The following is a 24,201-nucleotide window of genomic DNA, read 5'->3' as shown; positions in this document are numbered from 1 at the left end:
AGATTAGAGACTATGTTAGAAAATACCTCCCAACATTTGGGAATGCTAAACCTTCCACGTTTGACGGATGCATAAAAATATGCCCCACCTCAGACAAACTGATATCTCGTATATATGATGCTTTTCAATCTGTTAGCGCACCCTCTACTGATGCCATTAAGGCAAAATGGGAGGAAGAACTAGGGACTGACATTTCGGTGGCAGACTGGGAAGATAGCTTGGTGTATATCCACACCTGCTCCATTAACTCCAGACATCGTCTCATACAATTCAAGGTATTACACAGATTACACTATTCCAAAACCAAACTGCATAGGATATTTCCTGGTACATCCCCTATGTGTGATAAATGTCAGGCTGAGCAGGGTACACTACTCCACTGCTTTGCCCTATGCTCTAACTTGTATGGGTATTGGTGTGGAATTTTTGGGGTCCTCTCTGAAGTTCTGGAGACTTCAATAGACCCAGACCCGCTTCTGATAATCCTGTGAGTGTCCGATTCCCTAAACGGATTAACCAACTCCCAAAAACAACTCATCTCTTATAGTCTCATTTCGGCAAAAAAAATAATCTTGTTGTTTTGGAAAAAGAGGGAAGCGCCCTCTACCAAATTATGGCTCAGCGAATTGGCAAACACTGTACACTTAGAAAGAATTAGATATATTTTGAACAATAAATTATCAACATTTGATCAAATCTGGCAGCCTTTCCTCTCTTACTTGGACCAGGCGGCGCTGTGAATTTGCACTTAACGCACTCTTAATTGTCATGCGGTAATCTACCTTTGGGCAGCGTGTGCTGGCCCCGCCACCCGAGCAGTTGGGAGGGGAATAGGGTGGAATAAGGGGGGATAAAGTGGGGTATAAGTGGGGGGGCTACATCGACCCTTTTTTTGTTGTTTTTTTTGTTTTTTTTTTCTACCTGTCCTTGTTTTGTATGTCTTGTTTTGTAATATTTGTTTTGTGCCCAGAACTCTGGGTCTTTTGGTTAATGTCTATTCTCTTATGTTTAGATAAGAACTGTAAACTTGTCTTTTATACCTATACACCATTCTTGTGTATGTGTTCAATAAAAAAATATTTGAAAAAAAATAAAAAAATTAATAATAATAAAATAAAAAATAAGCTAAGGACCCTGGAACTAAACACCTCCCTCTGCAACTGGATCCTGAACTTCCAGATGGGCCGCCCCCAGGTGGTAAGGGTAGGTAACAACACATCCGCCATGCTGATCCTCAATACAGGGGCTCCTCTGGGGTGCGTGCTCAGCCCCTCCTGTACTCCCTGTTTACTCATGACTGCACGGCCAGGCACGACTCCAACACCATCATTAAATTTGCCGATGACACAACAGAGGTTGGCCGACAACAACGAGACAGCCTATAGGGAGGAGGTCAGAGACCTGGCCGTGTGGTGCCAGGACAAAAACCTCTCCCTCAGCGTGATCAAGACAAAGGAGATGATTGTGGACCACAGGAAAAAGAGGACCGAGCACACCCCCATTCTCATCGACGTGGCTGCAGTGGAGCAGGTGGAGAGCTTCAAGATCATTGGTGTCCACATCAAAAAAAACAAACTAACATGGTCCAAGCACACCATGACAGTCGTGAAGCGGGCACAACAAAACCTATTCTCCCTCAGGAGACTGAAAAGATTTGGCATGGGTCCTCAGATCCTCAAAAGGTTCTACAGCTGCATCATCGAGAGCATCCTGACTGGTTGCATCACTGCCTGGTATGGCAACTGCTCGGCCTCCGACCGCAAGGCACTACAGAGGATAGTGCGAACGGCCCAATACATGACTGGGGCCAAGCTTTCTGCCATCCAGGACCTCTATACCAGGCGGTGTCAGAGGAAGGCTCTAAAATTGTCAAAGACTCCAGCCAACCGAGTCATAGACTGTTCTCTCTGCTACCACACAGCAAGCAGTACCAGAGCGCCAAGTCTAGGTCCAAGAGGCTTCTAAACAGCTTCTACCCCCAAGCCATAAGACTCCTGAACATCTAATCAAATGGCTACACAGACTATTCACATTGCCCCCCCCCCCCCCTCCACACCACTGCCACTCTTTGTTGTCATCTATGCATAGTCACTTTAATTAACTCTACCTACATGTACATACTACCTTAACTAACCGGTGCCCCCGCACACTGTTGTATTCAGTGCATGTGACTAATAAAATTTGATTTGATTTGATTTACCATATCATATTTATGGGATGCACAGAACGGTATCGTTTTCAAACAGAGCTAGATAGCTACTGTATCACTATCCAGCAGGCAGCATTAAAGTGACACCTGAGAGGCTGTTGTTAGGGTGGTAACTGGGACTGCTCTGAACGTTCTGTCTGTTGAAATCTATACACTGTGAAAGGAGGGTATGTTGAACAGTAGGTTTTTGGGGAACATACAGTATATGTAGAACCTTGTTTTTCATGAATTCATTTTTCACAGCCATTTTAAGGATATGTTATGTTTATGTATCAACATGATTATTTTTTTTTTTAATCCCCCCCCACACACACACATTTCTCTGCTTTTCTAACATTGTTCACATGGAGAGACACACATACATACATACATACATACATACATACATACATACATACATACATACATATATACATATATACATACATACATACATACATACATACATACATACATACATACATACATACATACATACATACATACATACATACATACATACATACATACAGTTGAAGTCGGAAGTTTACATACACTTAGGTTGCAGTCATTAAAACTTGTTTTTCAACCACTCCACAAATTTTCTGTTAACAAACTATAGTTTTGGCAAGTCGGTTAGGACATCTACTTTGTGCATGACACAAGTAATTTTTCCAACAATTGTTTACAGACAGATTATTTCACTTATAATTGTCACAATCGTCTTCATCGGATGATAAAGAGAATTCATTGTCGGACCAAAACGCAGCAGGGTTATGTGCACTCATCTTCTTTTATTGAATTGGCAAAGAAGGAAAAAAAAAAAAAAAACACGTACAAAAAACACAATGACGACTAACAGGCCGGTAAGGCATTAAAGCTATACCTAGCACAATCTCCCACAAAACACATACCTATATATAGGACTCTCAATCAGAGGCAACTAAAAACACCTGCCTCCAATTGAGAGTCCAACACCCAATTACCTAGACATAGAAATACTAAACTAGAGAGAACATAGAAATACAAAAAACATAGACCATAACCCAAAACCCGGAAATAATAAATCAAACACCCTTCTAAACAAACCACCACCCCGAACCACATAAAACAAATACCCCCTGCCACGTCCTGACCAAACTACAATACAAATAACCCTTATTACTGGTCAGGACGTGACAATAATTCACTGTATCACAATTTCAGTGGGTCAGAAGTTTACATACACTAAGTTGACTGTGCCTTTAAACAGCTTGGAAAATTCCAGAAAATGATGTCATGGCTTTAGAAGCTTCTCTTCTGATAGGCTAATTGACATAATTTGAGTCAATTGGAGGTGTACCTGTGGATGTATTGAGGCATACCTTCAAACTCAGTGCCTCTTTGCTTGACATCATGGGAAAATCAAAAGAAATCAGCCAAGACCTCAGAAAAAAAATTGTCGACCTCCACAAGTCTGGTTCATCCTTGGGAGCAATTTCCAAACACCTGAAGGTACCACGTTCATCTGTACAAACAATAGTACGCAAGTATAAATACCATGGGTCCACACAGCCGTCATACCGCTCAGGAAGGAGACGTGTTCTGTCTCCTAGAGATGACCGTACTTTGGTGCGAAAAGTGCAAAACAATCCCAGAACAACACCAAAAGACCTTGTGAAAATGCTGGAGGAAACAGGTACAAAAGTATCTATATCCACATTTAAATTAGTCCTATATCGACATAACCTGAAAAGCCACTCAGCAAGGAAAAAGCCACTGCTCCAAAACCTCCATAAAAAAAGCCAGACTACGGTTTGCAACTGCACATGCGGACAAAGATCGTACTTTTTGGAGAAATGTCTTCTGGTTTGATGAAACAAAAATAGAACTGTTTGGCCATAATGACCATCGATTTGTTTGGAGGAAAAAGGGGGAGGCTTGCAAGCCGAAGAACACCATCCCATCCGTGAAGCATGGGGGTGGCAGCATCATGTTGTGGGGGTGCTTTGCTGCAGGAGGGACTGGTGCACTTCACAAAATAGATGGCATCATGAGGTAGGAAAATTATGTGGATATATTGAAGCAACATCTCAAGACATCAGTCAGGAAGTTAAAGTTGGTCGCAAATGGGTCTTCCAAATGGACAATGACCCCAAGCATACTTCCAAAGTTGTGGCAAAATGGCTTAAGGACTACAAAGTCAAGGTATTGGAGTGGCCATCACTAAGCCCTGACCTCAATCCCATAGAACATTTGTGGGCAGAACTGAAAAAGCATGTGCGAGCAAGGAGGCCTACAAACCTGATTCAGTTACACCAGCTCTGTCAGGAGGAATGGGCCAAAATTCACCCAACTTATTGTGGGAAGCTTTTGGAAGGCTACCCGAAACGTTTGACCCAAGTTAAACAATTTAAAGGCAATGTTACCAAATACTAATTGAGTGTATGTAAACTTCTGACCCACTGGGAATGTGATGAAAGAAATAAAAGCTGAAATAAATCATTCTCTCTACTATTATTCTGACATTTCACATTCTTAAAATAAAGTGGCGATCCTAACTGACCTAAGACAGGGAATTTTTACTAAGATTAAATGTCAGGAATTGTGAAAAACCAGCCAAATACATTTAAACTCAGTTTTTCACAGTTCCTGTCATTTAATCAGAGTAAAAATCCCCTGTCTTAGGTCAGTTAGGATCACCACTTTATTTTAAGAATGTGAAATGTCAGTGTAACTTGGGTCAAACATTTCGGGTAGCCTTCCGCATGCTTCACGGATGGGATGGTGTTCTTCGGCTTGCAAGCCTCCCCCTTTTTCCTCCAAACATAACGATGGTCATTATGGCCAAACAGTTCTATTTTTGTTTCATCAAACCAGAAGACATTTCACAAAAATGTACGATATTTCTCCCCATGTGCAGTTGCAAACCGTATTTTGGCTTTGGTTAGAGGTCATCTGTCTGTAGCCGTGGTCAGCTGAAGTGAGGTCATGGACCAGCCCATCTATGTGACTCGGCATCACAAACTGTGATCACAGACTCTCCTCTCACATAGGAACAATCAGTTACAGTGGTGGGATTGTTCAGGCTGGGGTTGGTTTGGAAAAGAGTCAATACAGTACACAGTTAGTCTGCCTATTCTCTACATAAAGCACCGCCAGCTAGTGAATAATTGAAAGGTTTGGCAGCCATTTCTCCAGTGTTCAGCGTGAGAATCATGGGCCGTATTCAATAGGCACCAAACAAAGAAAATAAATGTCAGGGACTTTATCTGAACTTGTTCTTCGTTTTGCTACGGTGTGCCCTAATGAATACGACCCTGGTTCTGAGGAGCAGCAGACTTGGTTCCCATGTGTGGAGATTGGAACTCCTGCAGAGGTGTAGAACAGGCTCCTCCAACATTCCCTAAATCCTGTTGGCCGGCGTTGTAAAGACGGGGCTTCAACAAGATCTCCCCTGCCTGCCTCTGATCCTCCAGCCCTGCTCCAGAGTTCCAGAGAGGAGGCTGCCCTGCCAGCGCCTTTATCCCAGCTACCTCCCACCCTGGGCGGGCAGAGCCGGACTGACAGTCCCCCGCTGACCCTGGGGCCTCCGTCTCATTTACACCGACCACCTCCCATCGGCTTTCAATATCCAAACCAATTAGAAGGAGAATCCCCCTCTTTTGTTTGAGAAAAAGAGAGTGAAAAAGGGAAAAGAAGGCAGAGGGCCAAGTTGGTGTATTAGACCTAGCATCTAGCCAAGAGGACCCACTTGTGGAGCGGTGGGTATTAAAACTCCACAGAATTTGTTTGGAGAAAGCTGCTCTGGGGCCAGAGTGAGATTATGCTCCAGGTTGTGAGTTCCCATGGACCAGGGCCAGGGGGTTAGGAGGTAGAGGGGGTTAGAGGGGATTGGGGAGGGAGTTTCAGGTTGTGATGGTGGTCTAGAGGGGCTTTATGAGTTGGAGTCTGTGTGGATGAAAAAGCCTGCTCTCAGGGTAGAGAGAGGGACAGAGGGGCTATTGAGCCTCCAGACACCCCCCTCTATCTTTCTTTCTCCCTCTCCCTCTCTCTCTTTCTCTTTCTTTCTCTTTCTCTATCTCTCTCTCTTTCTTTCTCTCTCTTTCTCTTTCTCTTTCTCTATCCTCTCTCTCACTCTTGCACTTTCTCTCTCTCTCCTCTCCCTCTCTCTCTTTTTCTCTTTCTCTCTCTCTCTCTCTCTCTCTCTCTCTCTCTCTCTCTCTCTCTCTCTCTCTCTCTCTCTCTCTCTTTCTCTCCCTCCTCTCTCTCTCTCGTTCTTTCTCTCTCTTTTACAGAGGTCACAAAGGGTACTAGGGGTACAAGTGAGAGAAAAAGAAGAGAGAGAAGTGAGTAAGTAGAGAAAGAGAGAAGGCCACGGGGAGAGAAAGACAGATAGAAAGAGAAGGCGAGAGCCCAGGGGGTCTTGGTCAGGTCTTTGAAACAGCTCTTGATTGACACTAGGAGCATCAGGTTATTTATTCAGATGTCCAATCAACAGCTGCAGGATATCAATTAAAATGTTGGTTAGGAAAAACATGAGAACCCCTGCAGAGAGCATAGGACTAAGGGCTCGTTCAGGGAACTGGCTCATTTGAGGCTGGTAAACAGGCTTCAGTTAGAATAACTTAAATACTTCACTTCCGACATCAAAACAAAATGGACATAGTTCTGTAAGGGTGGATGGAGTCCTACTGACACACACACACACACACACACACACACACACACACACACACACACACACACACACACACACACACACACACACACACACACACACACACACACACACACACACACACACACACACACACACACCTTTACTTCTCCTGAGTGCATTCTATGATTCCACGCTTCTCACCCTCTCCCATCTCTCAGTGCTTGCTCCTCTTTGAAGCTTCGGCACAGCAGTTTGCTCCGCTGTCTGACTACATACTTATGTGAGGAGGTGAGAAGGCCCTTTGATTCCAGCACATCTCTCCCTGGCCCGTCTTCTACACCTGGTGAACTGGGCCTGGAAAGGGAACTTTGCTGCTCAGTACTCAGAGTGCAGTTAGAACAGGGGTGCACATCTCCAAACCTAGAGAGAAACAGTGTGTGCTGTTGGTGTGTGTGTGTGTGTGTGTGTGTGTGTGTGTGTGTGTGTGTGTGTGTGTGTGTGTGTGTGTGTGTGTGTGTGTGTGTGTGTGTGTGTGTGTGTGTGTGTGTGTGTGTGTGTGTGTGTGTGTGTGTGTGTGTGTGTGTACGTTTCTCAGCATCCTGATTTTTAATGAGAACTTTTGACCAAAGTGACAGGGTGCTAATCCTCTTATCTATCAGCACGAGTCATGGCTGGCCAGAAGTTATCATACCCACCTATACATCAATATATAACCTAGAATAGAATAGAAACACATAAGAATTATAGCAAATGATAGGAAGCTGTATCATCTCAGGCCAAATGAGTTCTATAATGTACACAAAGTATACTTCCCTCTCCTCATCTACATCTCCCCTCCCCCTCCCCTCCCCATTCTCCTCTTTTAAAGAAATCAGCGGCAGGCAGCTCAGTTGCGGCATGCACACGTTCCTGGTTATTTGAACAGCAGGGCAGTGCACTTCAAACAGCTTTCAAAGGGAACTGGAGGGGAAAGAGGAGGAGGGAGAGAACAGAGAAGTCCTTCCACCTGATCAGAAAACCCAGAGATGGACGTTTATGATATGCAAATGGGGCTTTATCATCAGTGCTGACATTCATTATAAATCCCTATAGCAGAGTAAAGGTAACATGAAAAGGTACCTCCCCTCCCCTGTCCACCCACCTCTGCCTTAACAACCAACCCCATCTCTCATTGTACACCTCGCCCAACCACAGCCCCTGTCTTTAAGATCAAAAGGTTTAGTCATTAACACACAACAAAGAAAGGGCTGCCTTGAAAAGCAAAAAGTTCCAGTACTCAGCACTTCTATGTACTTTTCACCGAACGCTGAGCGGTGCCTATTGATTGGTCAGCCGCGGTGTTGCCCCGCAGCACTGAACAGAGGGGAGAGTGAGCCGAGAGAGGCGAGACATCTGCGTCCATCAGTGGCCAGATAAGATGGCCATCTTTGTTGTTCATCACTGCTGTGTTTCAGTAGTAGTGTGTTTGAGACAGATGCATCACGGAAGGCCTTGTGATCTCCAAACACTGCGACTGAGCTTTGATATCTCTCTCTCTCTCTCTCTCTCTCTCTCTCTCTCTCTCTCTCTGTCTCCCCACTCTCTCTGTCTCTCTCTCTCTCTTTCTCTCTCTCTGTCTTCCCCTTTCTCTCCCTTTCTCTCTCTCTCTTTCTCTCTCTCTGTCTTCCCCTTTCTCTCTCTCTCTCTGTCTCTCTCGCTCTGTCTCCCCCTCTCTCTCTCCCTCTCTCTGTCTCTCTCTCTGTCTCTCTCTCTGTCTTTCCCTCTCTCTCTCTCTCTCTCTCTCTCTCTCTCTGTCTCTCTCTCTCTGTCTTTCTCTCTCTCTCTGTCTCTCCCCCCCTTTCTCTCTGTCTCTCCCCCTCTCTCTCTCTGTCTCTCTCTCTCTCTCTCTGTCTCTCTCTCTTCTCGCAGTCACAGGACACAGATGCAGATAGAGACACATTTCAAAGGAGGAGGCAACAGAGGTGGCTCTCTATACTTCTCTGAAGTTATTAGCTCAGCGAGTCCTCTGCATTATTAGTTTTGTTTGTGAACTTGATAAAGGATGCGTTATTAGAGCAGCAGGGAGGCAATGGGGGCTCTGGCCTTTCAGCTTAGCAGCAGGAGGCTGGACTGCTTTGATGTGAATCACTGCTAAATGGCTTTGTGTGAGGGAGATAGAGGGATCTTCTGCTGAATCTGTGACCAGGGCCCATATCAATTATTAACTACGGTCCCTCACTTTCTTCTCTCTTTCTTTCTTTGTGAGTCTCTCTCTCTCTCTGTGAGTCCCTGTGAATCTGTCTCTCTCTGTTTCTTACTCTCTCTGTCCCTCATCATTCTGAACTTTTACTGTTCTGTCCCCTTTATCATTCATTTCTCTCTCTCTGTGTCTCACTCTCTCTCTCCATTACATTACATTAAATTCAAATGGGCTTTATTGGCATGGGAAACATTGCCAAAGCAAGTGCTCTCTCTCTCTTTATCTCTCTGTTATTTTAACCCCTTACACTTTGTCTTTATCTCTCTCTCTCTTGTTCTACCCTCTTGTCAGTTCTGTACCTCACAACACCAATTTGTTCCACCAATAAATACCACTGGGTGTCACTGTGTTCCTATTTTACACCAGAGAGAGAGACTCGAAGGAGCCCAGCTGGAAACCATTGTTGGGGTCAATTTAATTTAGATGAATTCAATTCAGGAAAGTATTAAAAGTCAACCATAATGTTTTATAGAATGTCAGGGCATGTGATGTGACAATGACAGATACCTGTACAGATGGCGGCAGGTAGCCTAGTGGTTAGAGCGTTTGGCCAGTAACTGAAAGGTTGCTAGATCAAATTCCTGAGCTGACAAGGTAAAAATCTGTTGTTCTCCCCCTGAACAAGGCAGTTAACCCACTGTTCCTAGGCTGTCATTGTAAATAAGAATTTGTTCTTAACAGATGTAGATGCATTTTCACTTGTTGATGGTACATATCCACTAGATGGCCACATTTCTCTTCCAAACAGAAAGAGATTTTTGGCCACATTGCTTACACCTATTCAATCCTTTCAGATCTACACAAGTGTCTAGGTTAGGGGCCAGGGGTTGTCGCTGGTTGTCCAATGACTGTCCCACGACTGTCCCATTCAGTTCCATGACTGTCCCATTCAGTCTCAGTCCCATGACTGTCCCATGCAGTCCCATGACTATCCCATTCAGTTCCCTGACTGTCCCATTCAGTCCCATTCAGTTCCATGACTGTCCCATTCAGTTCCATGACTGTCCCATTCAGTTCCATGACTGTCCCATTCAGTCCCAGTTCCATGACTGTCCCATTCAGTCCCATGACTGTCCCATTCAGTTCCATGACTGTCCCATTCAGTCCCATTCAGTTCCATGACTGTCCCATTCAGTTCCATGACTGTCCCATTCAGTTCCATGACTGTCCCATTCAGTCCCAGTTCCATGACTGTCCCATTCAGTCCCATGACTGTCCCATTCAGTTCCATGACTGTCCCATTCAGTCCCATGACTGTCCCATTCAGTCCCAGTTCCATGACTGTCCCGTTCAGTCCCATGACTATCCCATGACTGTCCCATGACTATCCCATGACTGTCCCATGACTGTCCCATTCAGTCCCATGACTGTCCCATTCAGTCCCATGACTGTCCCATTCAGTCCCATGGCTGTCCCATTCAGTCCCATGGCTGTCCCTTTCAGTCCCATGACTGTCCCATTCAGTCTCAGTCCCATGACTGTCCCATTCAGTCCCATGACTATCCCATTCAGTTCCCTGACTGTCCCATTCAGTCCCATTCAGTTCCATGACTGTCCCATTCAGTTCCATGACTGTCCCATTCAGTTCCATGACTGTCCCATTCTGTCCCATGACTGTCCCATTCAGTCCCATGACTGTCCCATTCAGTCCCAGTTCCATGACTGTCCCGTTCAGTCCCATGACTATCCCATGACTGTCCCATGACTATCCCATGACTGTCCCATGACTGTCCCATTCAGTCCCATGACTGTCCCATGACTGTCCCATTCAGTCCCATGGCTGTCCCATTCAGTCCCATGGCTGTCCCATTCAGTCCCATGACTGTCCCATTCAGTCCCATGACTATCCCATTCAGTTCCCTGACTGTCCCATTCAGTCCCATTCAGTTCCATGACTGTCCCATTCAGTTCCATGACTGTCCCATTCAGTCCCATGACTGTCCCATTCAGTCCCATGACTGTCCCATTCAGTTCCAGTTCCATGACTGTCCCGTTCAGTCCCATGACTATCCCATGACTGTCCCATGACTATCCCATGACTGTCCCATTCAGTCCCATGACTGTCCCATTCAGTCCCATGACTGTCCCATTCAGTGCCATGGCTGTCCCATTCAGTCCCATGGCTGTCCCATTCAGTCCCATGGCTGTCCCATTCAGTCCCATGACTGTCCCATTCAGTCCCAGTTCCATGACTGTCCCATTCAGTCCCATGACTGTCCCATTCAGTCCCATGACTGTCCCATTCAGTCCCAGTTCCATGACTGTCCCATTCAATCCCATGACTGTCCCATTCAGTCCCATGACTGTCCCATTCAGTCCCATGACTGTCCCATTCAGTCCCAGTTCCATGACTGTCCCATTCAGTCCCATGACTGTCCCATTCAGTCCCATGACTGTCCCATTCAGTCCCATGACTGTCCCATTCAATCCCAGTTCCATGACTGTCCCGTTCAGTCCCATGACTATCCCATGACTGTCCCATGACTGTCCCATTCAGTCCCATGACTGTCCCATGAATGTCCCATTCAGTCCCATGACTGTCCCATTCAGTCCCATGGCTGTCCCATTCAGTTCCATGACTGTCCCATTCAGTCCCATGGCTTCTGAACCACAGAATAACAGTGTGAGCTCTAGGCCCTATTTAAATACTTTAAGAATGGATCCCTCCCTAATTCCCTCCCTTCCTCCTTTCTAGATTGGTGAAAGTCAAATCCTTGCTTTCCTATAGAAGGGAGATTGCAAAAGTGTTGTAAATCATAACTGATGCCTGTGATTACAATTCAGGATTTTCACCCCAATCACTTCATAGTGATGCACTTCTGACTATTCTGCTGCAATATCATTAAATATGCATATTATTTGATGTATGGGTTGTATGACTTCAGTATTGTAAGGTAGGCCATATGGTGCTGCAGGGTCGTATAAAGACAGCGTTATACAACGTGGGTGTGTCATATGATCACCTAAACAAATACCTAGTCTCTAACATTTTAATCAATCCCAGAGCGTATAGGCTAGAGATCAAATGCCTGTTAGGCGTTCTGCCATCGGATCCGATTTGATTATTCTGCCCTTGGAAAACGGAGAATACTTTTTCTCACTGTATTGGGCTGTCACTGGGATTCACATTCAGCTCTCATCATCACATATGTAGGCAGCTATACTATACGCAGATTGATTGTGGGAAATCCAGGATTAATTACAGTGTGCATCAGCGGCAGCATCAAACACACCCGATGTGGATGAAATGAACCGTCGATACGGTAAGATTGATATCGCCTATAATATTAGCCTAGATTCTAATATGCCTTTGCTTTCTCTCTCGGAGAGCATTTTTTTGTCAATGGCTGTATCCTCCAGTCCATTCAGTTGGGTGGGTCTACTATATTCGACGCGGAAGAGAGCAGAGAGAAGCCTTATACAGATGTGGACAGACAAAGCCAAAGTGGCGATGTGACTCCGACCTGTTTATAATGTCCGCTACAGAGGTTAACCTACAATGTTACAATGTAACGGTGCTGATACATTAAAACCATCTGAAATGGGAGCGGTAGGATATTGTAGCCTAGGCTGTAACGTTGCACATACAGTAGCGTATATCCTAGCCTGTGTATCTGCATATGTATCCGCATGTCTTTGTTTATGCTACAGTGTTTATGTCATGGTTTCTTGCTATTAACAGACATAGCATTTGCAGCAAGCAGACATAGCCTAGGGGTCGTTGTCTATAGGCTCTGAGCTGTGAAGCAGTGATCGCAGGTCTCCATTTAGTAATATTATTAACAATTATTGGCTAGGTATCACAGAGATACGATGATGAATCAGCTAGGTATAGGCCCTTCTGTTCCTTCTGAAACTGAGCCAGACACGGGCAATTTGAGGTGCAAATATCTCATTCTATAGGATTCTTCATACTGATGTTGGTTTCAGTAATGAATAGGGAGACAGATACTGATGTTGGTTTCAGTAATGAGTAGGGAGACAGATACTGATGTCGGTTTCAGTAATGAATAGGGAGACAGATACTGATGTTGGTTTCAGTAATGAATAGGGAGACAGATACTGATGTTGGTTTCAGTAATGAATAGGGAGACAGATACTGATGTTGGTTTCAGTAATGAATAGGGAGACAGATACTGATGTTGGTTTCAGTAATGAATAGGGAGACAGATACTGATGTTGGTTTCAGTAATGAATAGGGAGACAGATACTGATGTTGGTTTCAGTAATGAATAGGGAGACAGATACTGATGTCGGTTTCAGTAATGAATAGGGAGACAGATACTGATGTTGGTTTCAGTAATGAATAAGGAGACAGATACTGATGTTGGTTTCAGTAATGAATAGGGAGACAGATACTGATGTTGGTTTCAGTAATGAATAGGGAGACAGATACTGATGTTGGTTTCAGTAATGAATAGGGAGACAGATACTGATGTTGGTTTCAGTAATGAATAGGGAGACAGATACTGATGTTGGTTTCAGTAATGAATAGGGAGACAGATACTGATGTTGGTTTCAGTAATGAATAGGGAGACAGATACTGATGTTGGTTTCAGTAATGAATAGGGAGACAGATACTGATGTTGGTTTCAGTAATGAATAGTGAGACAGATACTGATGTTTGTTTCAGTAATGAGTAGGGAGACAGATACTGATGTTGGTTTCAGTAATGAATAGGGAGACAGATACTGATGTTGGTTTCAGTAATGAGTAGGGAGACAGATGCTGATGTTGGTTTCAGTAATGAATAGGGAGACAGATACTGATGTTGGTTTCAGTAATGAATAGGGAGACAGATACTGATGTTGGTTTCAGTAATGAATAGGGAGACAGATACTGATGTTGGTTTCAGTAATGAGTAGGGAGACAGATACTGATGTTGGTTTCAGTAATGAATAGGGAGACAGATACTGATGTTGGTTTCAGTAATGAGTAGGGAGACAGATACTGATGTTGGTTTCAGTAATGAATAGGGAGACAGATACTGATGTTGGTTTCAGTAATGAATAGGGAGACAGATACTGATGTCGGTTTCAGTAATGAATAGGGAGACAGATACTGATGTTGGTTTCAGTAATGAATAGGGAGACAGATACTGATGTCGGTTTCAGTAATGAGTAGGGAGACAGATACTGATGTTGGTTTCAGTAATGAATAGGGAGACAGATACTGATGTTGGTTTCAGTAATGAATAGGGAGACAGATACTGATGTTGGTTTCAGTAATGAATAAGGAGACAGATACTGATGTCGGTTTCAGTAATGAATAAGGAGACAGATACTGATGTCGGTTTCAGTAATGAATAGGGAGACAGATACTGATGTTGGTTTCAGTAATGAATAGGGAGACAGATACTGATGTCGGTTTCAGTAATGAATAGGGAGACAGATACTGATGTCGGTTTCAGTAATGAATAGGGAGACAGATACTGATGTTGGTTTCAGTAATGAATAGGGAGACAGATACTGATGTTGGTTTCAGTAATGAATAGGGAGACAGATACTGATGTTGGTTTCAGTAATGAGTAGGGAGACAGATACTGATGTTGGTTTCAGTAATGAGTAGGGAGACAGATACTGATGTTGGTTTCAGTAATGAGTAGGGAGACAGATACTGATGTTGGTTTCAGTAATGAATAGGGAGACAGATACTGATGTTGGTTTCAGTAATGAATAGGGAGACAGATACTGATGTTGGTTTCAGTAATGAATAGGGAGACAGATACTGATGTTGGTTTCAGTAATGAATAGGGAGACAGATACTGATGTTGGTTTCAGTAATGAATAGGGAGACAGATACTGATGTTGGTTTCAGTAATGAATAGGGAGACAGATACTGATGTTGGTTTCAGTAATGAATAGGGAGACAGAGGATTTGAGGGGCGGTGTGGGCTCATGTCTGCTGTATCTCATTGACATCAATTGTGCTATAATCCTGTCATTACACATACATCTGTATGTGTTTTTGTGGTAAAAGCATTGACAATGTAGTTACATTGACTAGCTGGACACAGAGTTCAGTCACCATTCAATCTCTCCTTACCTGAACACCTCAGTCTCTGTTCTCTCTGCTCACACTCTCTGGTGAACAGGGTTACTGAGGGATCAGGGGGGTTTTGTCATTCATCTATGCGTTTGTGTTGGAGACAAGTTCAGCACATTAATATCTTATGAGTCCCAGTTCATTCACAGAACTGCAGTCTGTCTGCTGCTTGAGAGAGTGAAGTGGCAATCAGGGTTTACCTGCTAATCAGAGTGCTACCGCTGTGTGTGTGTGTGTGTGTGTGTGTGTGTGTGTGTGTGTGTGTGTGTGTGTGTGTGTGTGTGTGTGTGTGTGTGTGTGTGTGTGTGTGTGTGTGTGTGTCTAATATATGGCTACCCAGATAATTATACAATGGGCTAGAATAAACAGCTAGGGGGGGGGGGGGGGGGGGTGCATGTGTGAGTGTGACAGTAAGATAATGATATACCTTCTAGTGCTCCCCCTCACCACAATCGATGTGTCTCTCTCTCCCATGCAGGCCTCTAAAGCAGCAGCATGATCCATGGCCTGGCTGTGTGTGTGAGTGTCAGTGAGGACAGACAGTGTTGCAGCCCAGGCCAGAGGCAGCAGATTGAATGCCACTGAAGTCTCAAGGTAAGCCTGAATATGAGCTCCTATTGATCGGGACCCTGCATGGGGACTGTATGGCCTGACCTCACAGAGAGAGAGAGGGGGATTGATCCAGCCTTGAACAGCCTCTCTCTGTCTCTTTATTTCTGTCTATCTCTCTTTTTCTCTGTTTCTTTTCTCTCTCTTTATCACTCTCTCTCTTTCGCTCTGTCCATCAGTCCAAACCCTCTAAACCACTGTGCCTTTTTCTGGCATACGTTACCAATGCTAAGCGGTTTGCATTATCTCACCGCGTTACATAGAGGACATACTGTATTATACTGTCACCTGGGAAGAGACATGGGTCTGTGTTCTGTGTGTATTCTGTGTTCTGTGTGTGTGTTCTGCATGATCTGTGTTCTTTGTGTGTGATCTGTGTTCTGTGTGTGTGTTCTGTGTTCTGTGTGTGTTCTGTGTGTGCATGCGTGTGTGAGCCTGCCTTAGGGAGACTGAAGCAGTATACTTTATAAAGGGCAGCATAGCATCTTGAATGTGGCATTACCTAACTCAATAAGAGCAATAAAAACTGCAACTGACGGTATAAATCTCTGGCTTGTAGTGTTTTTGTCAAACACTGAAGAGGATCCTCCATGTTGGGCTAATTAAAGACATTACTGCTGTCACTAGACTTTTACTGTAACTACACTGGAGGTGCGTTGGTTAGTAGGTACAGTATGCTAATAGAAACACATATCAACTCTCTCTGAGTGGGAGAGATGGTGTGTGTGGGGGATAGGGGGTGATGGTGTGGGGGATAGGGGTGATGGTGTGTGTGTGTGTGGGGGATAGGGGGTGATGGTGTGGGGGATAGGGGGTGATGGTGTGGGGGATAGGGGTGATGGTGTGGGGGATAGGGGGGATGTGTGTGTGTGGAGGATGGGGGTGATGGTGTGTGGGATAGCGGGTGATGGTGTGTGGGATAGCGGGTGATGGTGTGTGTGTGTGTGGGGGATAAGGGGTGATGGTGTGGGGGATAGGGGGTGATGGTGTGTGTGTGGGGGATAGGGGGTGATGGTGTAGGGGATAGCGGGTGATGGTGTGGGGGATAGGGGGTGATGGTGTGGGGGATAGGGGGTGATGGTGTAGGGGATAGGGGGTGATGGTGTGGGGGATAGGGGGTGATGGTGTAGGGGATAGCGGGTGATGGGGATAGGGGATGATGGTGTGTGTGGGGGGATAGGGGTGATGGTGTGTGTGTGGGGGATAGGGGCTGATGGTGTGGGGGATAGGGGGTGATGGTGTGGAGGATAAGGGGTGAGGGTGTGGGGGATAGGGGGTGATGGTGTGGGGGATAGGGGGTGATGGTGTGGGGGATAGGGGGGTGATGGTGTGGGGGATAGGGGGGATGTGTGTGTGTGGGAGATAGGGGTGATGGTGTGGGGGATAGGGGGTGATGGTGTGGGGGATAGGGGGTGATGGTGTGTGGGATAGCGGGTGATGGTGTGTGTGTGGGGGATAAGGGGTGATGGTGTGGGGGATAGGGGGTGATGGTGTGTGTGTGGGGGATAGGGGGTGATGGTGTGGGGGATAGGGGGTGATGGTGTGGGGGATAGGGGGTGATGGTGTGGGGGATAGGGGGGATGTGTGTGTGTGGGAGATAGGGGTGATGGTGTGGGGGATAGGGGGTGATGGTGTGGGGGATAGGGGGTGATGGTGTGTGGGATAGCGGGTGATGGTGTGTGTGTGTGTGGGGGATAGGGGTGATGGTGTGTGTGTGGGGGATAGGGGGTGATGGTGTGGGGGATAGGGGGGATGTGTGTGTGTGGGGGATAGGGGCTGATGGTGTGGGGGATAGGGGGTGATGGTGTGGAGGATAAGGGGTGATGGTGTGGGGGATAGGGGGTGATGGTGTGGGGGATAGGGGGTGATGGTGTGGGGGATAGGGGGTGATGGTGTGGGGGATAGGGGGGATGTGTGTGTGTGGGAGATAGGGGTGATGGTGTGGGGGATAGGGGGTGATGGTGTGGGGGATAGGGGGTGATGGTGTGTGGGATAGCGGGTGATGGTGTGTGGGATAGGGGGTGATGGTGTGTGTGTGGGGGATAGGGGGTGATGGTGTGTGTGAGGGATAGGGGGATAGGAGGTGATGGTGTGTGTGGGGGGGATAGGGGGTGATGGTGTGGGGGAAAGGGGGTGATGGTGTGTGGGGGGGATAGGGGGATAGGAGGTGATGGTGTGTGTGTGGGGGATAGGGGGTGATGGTGTGGGGGAAAGGGGGTGATGGTGTGGGGGATAGGGGGTGATGGTGTGTGGGATAGCGGGTGATGGTGTGTGTGTGTGTGGGGGATAAGGGGTGATGGTGTGGGGGATAGGGGGTGATGGTGTGTGTGTGGGGGATAGGGGGTGATGGTGTGTGTGAGGGATAGGGGGATAGGAGGTGATGGTGTGTGTGGGGGGGATAGGGGGTGATGGTGTGGGGGAAAGGGGGTGATGGTGTGTGGGGGGGATAGGGGGATAGGAGGTGATGGTGTGTGTGTGGGGGATAGGGGGTGATGGTGTGGGGGAAAGGGGGTGATGGTGTGTGGGGGGGATAGGGGGATAGGAGGTGATGGTGTGTGTGTGGGGGATAGGGGGTGATGGTGTGGGGGAAAGGGGGTGATGGTGTGTGGGGGGGATAGGGGGATAGGAGGTGATGGTGTGTGTGTGGGGGATAGGGGGTGATGGTGTGGGGGAAAGGGGGTGATGGTGTGTGGGGGGGATAGGGGGATAGGAGGTGATGGTGTGTGTATGGGGGATAGGGGGTGATGGTGTGGGGGTAAGGGGGTGATGGTGTGTGGGGGGGATAGGGGGATAGGAGGTGATGGTGTGTGTGTGTGTGGGGGATAGGGGGTGATGGTGTGGGGGATAGGGGTGATGGTGTGGGGTATAGGGGGTGATGGTGTAGGGGATAGCGGGTGATGGGGATAGGGGATGATGGTGTGTGTGGGGGGATAGGGGTGATGGTGTGTGTGGGGGGATAGGGGGTCATGGTGTGGGGGATGATGGTGTGGGGAATAGGGGGTGATGGTGTGTGGGATAGGGGGTGATGGTTGTGGGGGATAGGGGGTGATGGTGTGGGGATAGGGGGTGATGGTGTGGGGATAGGCGTTGATGGTGATGGTGTGGGGGATAGGCGTTGATGGTGATGGTGTGGGGGATAGGGGGTGATGGTGTGGGGGATAGGGGGTGATGGTGTGGGGGATAGGGGGTGATGGTGTGGGGATAGGGGGTGATGGTGTGGGGATAGGCGTTGATGGTGATGGTGTGGGGGATAGGCGTTGATGGTGATGGTGTGGGGGATAGGGGGTGATGGTGTGGGGATAGGCGTTGATGGTGATGGTGTGGGGGATAGGCGTTGATGGTGATGGTGTGGGGGATAGGGGGTGATGGTGTGGGGGATAGGCGTTGATGGTGATGGTGTGGGGGATAGGCGTTGATGGTGATGGTGTGGGGGATAGGGGGTGATGGTGTGGGGGATAGGGGGTGATGGTGTGGGGGATAGGGGGTGATGGTGTGGGGGATAGGGGGCGATGGTGTGGGGATAGGGGGTGATGGTGTGGGGGATAGGGGGCGATGGTGTGGGGATAGGCGTTGATGGTGATGGTGTGGGGGATAGGCGTTGATGGTGATGGTGTGGGGGATAGGGGGTGATGGTGTGGGGGATAGGCGTTGATGGTGATGGTGTGGGGGATAGGCGTTGATGGTGATGGTGTGGGGGATAGGGGGTGATGGTGTGGGGGATAGGGGGTGATGGTGTGGGGGATAGGGGGTGATGGTGTGGGGGATAGGGGGCGATGGTGTGGGGATAGGGGGTGATGGTGTGGGGGATAGGGGGCGATGGTGTGGGGATAGGCGTTGATGGTGATGGTGTGGGGGATGAATGTGTGTGTGGGGGGTGTCTCTGTGTGTCAGTGTGTTTGCATGTACGTATGTTAATGACCAATGCCTGGGGATGAGGTTAGCATCATGGCTACTTCTATCAACTATGTGTATTGAGCTTTTCAGGTTGAGCTGCAGGGCTGTAGGTTCTCTCCCAGTCTAAATACATTCAGCTTGAGGCTGTCTGGCCAGCCATCTCTGACTGACTGTCTCAGCCTTAAGGAAACAAGTCACGACTGCTTCTTTTAACAACCAGTGTGTAGGATGGTATCTGTGTTCAGTACACACATGGAGGCCTCTCCTGTGTGATGGTCAAGGGTAGGGGGAGTGTGTGTGTGTGTGTGGTGTGTGTGTGTGTGTGTGTGTGTGTGTTGCTTATCGACTGGTTCTGTTAGCCTTACTGTGAGGCAGACTGATTTCAGCTGCTTTCAATCTACAGAGGCCAGTGTTTCAATAACTACATAACATGATCCTGTGTTGTGTTGACTTCTGATTTGGTCCCTCATTGCTTTTGGAAGAATTGTTAAGTTAAATATTTAGTTACTTGTGTTTGACCAGGGTGGTACGTCCCTTTCTGTTGAGGCTCTCTGAGAGCAGGAAGTGTTCTCAACTCTTCCTGTTGAGCAGATTCTGGAAATTCCTCCAAAACACACACGCATACGTACACAGACTACGTGCACGCACACACACACACACACGCACACACTGTAGATATACATTCACTATACACACACTATAGCTGCTACTAGGCCAGATGGAATTCAGGTCAGTTGATTGCAAAGTGAATTTGCTAGTCAGATAAAGCTGTTTACCCTATTCCCTGTCATGTGTATGTGAATGCTTTACATGTGTGTATGTGTATGTATGTATTCACACTGGTCTTCGCACAATGCAGTAGGTTAAATACATTTTAATTCAATCACTTTTTGACAGCAACACCTTTTGGTTTGAACAAAACCTTCCATACATATTTGCCCATTGTAGAAGTGGTCAGAAAGTGACGTTTTGGACCTGAATGATAAAACATTGAAGAAATAAAAGGTGCTCAAAGTTGACCTATGTTGCATACCCCCCATACCATGACACATCCATGTCTTCATCACTGGAGAAGATTCCTATCATTTACAAGATTACAAACAGGGTTGTCATGTATACATAACCTGGGCGGATGGGGACTGGAGGCTAGGGGAGACAGACGTGGGGGCGGGTGACAGACTCAGGAGGCATAGGATGGACTTTTTTGATTTAATAGGACCCTCTGAGAGATCTCTATATATCTGTTTATCTCCCCATTTATACATCTCTCCCCCAATTTCTCACTCTCTCCATTTCCCTTATCCCTACTCCCTTGATATCCCTCTATCCATCCCTCTCTCTTGCCATGCCTTCTCTCTAGGTGAAAGTATAAACTTGCGTCATTAAAATTTGAAGCAATATCCATTTGGTGAGATTACTTAAGAGTCTTCATTCTGTCTAGCTGATTGGTAGATATTAGAATTGATCTTTTCCTTATAAAGTGTGTCTGCAGTGGAGCGAAAAAATGACCGAACAAAGGCTCAGTACTGGAAGAGCTGACCGGGCTGGGGCTGTCAGTACTGGAGGAGCTGACCGGGCTGGGGCTGTCAGTACTGGAGGAGCTGACCAGGCTGGGGCTGTCAGTACTGGAGGAGCTGACCGGGCTGGGGCTGTCAGTACTGGAGGAGCTGACCGGGCTGGGGGCTGTCAGTACTGGAGGAGCTGACCGGGCTGGGGCTGTCAGTACTGGAGGAGCTGACCGGGCTGGGGCTGTCAGTACTGGAGGAGCTGACCGGGCTGGGGCTGTCAGTACTGGAGGAGCTGACCGGGCTGGGGCTGTCAGTACTGGAGGAGCTGACCGGGCTGGGGCTGTCAGTACTGGAGGAGCTGACCGGGCTGGGGCTGTCAGTACTGGAGGAGCTGACCGGGCTGGGGCTGTCAGTACTGGAGGAGCTGACCGGACTGGGGCTGTCAGTACTGCTGCTTTTGTTTGAGAAAGAGGGAGGCAGAGAGAGAGAGTCTCCCATGCAGATTACTTTTCAAGGATACATAAGAGTTTAATAATGTAACTGAAATGGTAATCTCTCATTCTATTCATGCAGCTTTGCAGACAGGCACCTCTGTGTTGTGTGGTGTCTAATGCACCAGAGCTGAGGGAAGGGGAATAGTCTAACATCCACTCAGTAGAATTGAATCCCAACAGTCTTTGTTTGACCCTAGATTTCAGTTAAGTTTTAGCATGGCTAAACAAATCCCTCAAAGTGACATTCTTGCTTGTCGTAAATGTAGATATATTTTCATATTTAGTGACAGTTATAGAAGAACGATTCCCTCATTCCAGATGTTGTATTTTACCTTCTCATCCGTCTCTCTGCCTTTCAATCTCTCTCTTTCTCTCGCCGTCACCTCCTCCCTCCATCAGCCACTGAGCATCTCTTCCGTCTCCTGTTTTCTTCCCTCCCCCTCTCCCTCAGACCTATGGATTGTGTATATGTAAGGCTTACCCACAGTGACTGCTGAAACTCCACAGGCAGCCCTTCTACAACACACTAATCCTCCAGTACATTCTATACTCCCTGAGGTGTATCTGTCAATGACATTACCACTTTCATATTTCTATACATGCTAAAAGGCAAAGATGAAAACCAGTTGATCCCAGGTTGATACCTCTCAGCCATACACACCAAATCCACTATATCCCCAGCTTAGTCTAATGTCATCACATATGACTAAACAACCATTCCAACAACATTAGTATTACTTAAGTGAGGTTATCTGTGTGGATCTCCTCAGCTCCCTCACCGAGACTGTCACAGGACTCTCCTCTCCTCTCCTCTCCTCTCCTCTCCTCTCCTCTCCTCTCCTCTCCTCTCCTCTCCTCTCCTCTCCTCTCCTCTCCTCTCCTCTCCTCTCCTCTCCTCTCCTCTCCTCTCCTCTCCTCTCCTCTCCTCTCCTCTCCTCATTATCACTCCATAAGGAACCTGAAAATACTCCACACAGAACTGTCTGTTTCTAACCAACAATTGTTGCTAACAAACACTTGTTGAAGGTCATATTCTGAGGAGGAGGAACCTGAGGATAATAGTAGAGCTAGAGATGGTAGAGTGGAGCTCTCTCACAGTTGACATGGCAACAGCTTGTCTTGATCCTGGAGAGGCTGGAGCCAGTGACAGTAAGTTCTGCCTGTGAGATGGCAATGATGATGAATGGGAGACAGAACCAGTTTGATCCGGCATGGCTGAGTGCTCTGTTCTGAGCAAGAGAGAGAGAGAGGTTGGGGCGAGGGAGAGGAAGATAAATATATATAGACAGAGAGTGGGGATGCAGTGAAATACACACCACTGAATTAGAGAAAGAGAGATTTCCTGGTGATTCATTTCACTTAGCAGGTGGCAGCAGAATGCACACTGTCTGTAGGCTGTTATGGGTTATGAGTTGTTCCACAGAGACTTACAGTAGTGAATGCATACATTTTCACACACACACACACACACACACACACACACACACACACACACACACACACACACACACACACACACACACGTACATACGTATGTACAGTATGTGCCTGCTTGGCTACATACCTGCATGTGTCACCCTCTTACCTAGCCCTGTCATGGTAATGTACACCAGCATATTGAGCTGTGTGTTTGTGGATGATGTGTAACTCTGTGTCTTTGTGACAGAACAGACAGGCTCACTGGAGTGGAGCTCAATGCTAAATAGTAATGGGTGGACTCAGCAAACCCTCTCTCTTTATCTACCTCTCACTCTCTCTCTCTCTCTCTCTCTCTCTCTCTCTCTCTCTCTCTCTCCTCTCTCTTTATCTACCTCTCTCTCTCTCTCTCTCTCTCTCTCTCTTTATCTACCTCTCTCTCTCTCTCTCTCTCTCTCTCTCTTTATCTACCTCTCTCTCACTCTCTCTCTCTCTCTCTCTCTCTTTATCTACCTCTCTCTCTCTCTCTCTCTCTCTCTCTCTCTCTTTATCTACCTCTCTCTCTCTCTCTCTATCTACCTCTCACTCTCTCTCTCTCTCTCTCTCTCTCTCTCTCTCTCTTCTCTCTCTCTCTCTTTATCTACCTCTCTCTCTCTCTCTTTATCTACCTCTCACTCTCTCTCTCTCTCTCTCTCTCTCTCTCTCTTTATCTACCTCTCTCTCTCTCTCTCTCTCTCTCTCTCTCTTTATCTACCTCTCTCTCTCTCTCTCTCTCTCTCTTTATCTACCTCTCTCTCTCTCTCTCTCTCTTTATCTACCTCTCTCTCTCTCTCTCTCTCTCTCTCTCTTTATCTACCTCTCACTCTCTCTCTCTCTCTCTCTCTCTCTCTCTCTCTCTATCTACCTCTCTCTCTCTCTCTCTCTCTCTCTCTCTCTCTCTCTCTCTCTCTTTATCTACCTCTCTCTCTCTCTCTCTCTCTCTTTATCTACCTCTCACTCTCTCTCTCTCTTTATCTACCTCTCTTTATCTACCTCTCACTCTCTCTCTCTTTATCTACCCCTCTCGCTCTCTCTCTCTTTATCTACCTCTCACTCTCTCTCTCTTTATCTACCTCTCACTCTCTCTCTCTCTCTCTCTCTCTTTATCTACCTCTCTCTCTCTCTCT

The 24,201-nt window shown here is 46.9% G+C and overlaps 1 protein-coding gene across 2 annotated transcripts in view; it reads left to right on the top strand.

The window, feature by feature from the left end:
- Positions 1-12,058: 12,058 nt before the first annotated feature.
- tex2 (testis expressed 2) overlaps positions 12,059-24,201 on the top strand; it is a 44,418-nt gene continuing 32,275 nt past the window's right edge. For both annotated transcript variants that reach the window (XM_045720000.2, XM_045719999.2), the window contains exons 1-2: positions 12,059-12,332; positions 15,593-15,708. The gene's annotated coding sequence lies outside the window, so the exon portion shown is untranslated. The remainder of the gene's footprint in view (positions 12,333-15,592; positions 15,709-24,201) is intronic.

Source organism: Salmo salar, chromosome 06 (assembly GCF_965601325.2).
Source record: "Salmo salar chromosome 06, fSalSal1, whole genome shotgun sequence".
NCBI classification, from domain to species: Eukaryota; Metazoa; Chordata; class Actinopteri; order Salmoniformes; family Salmonidae; genus Salmo; species Salmo salar.
The sequence above is the reverse complement of the archived record's forward strand: the minus strand, read 5'-3'. Positions and strand labels throughout refer to the sequence as shown.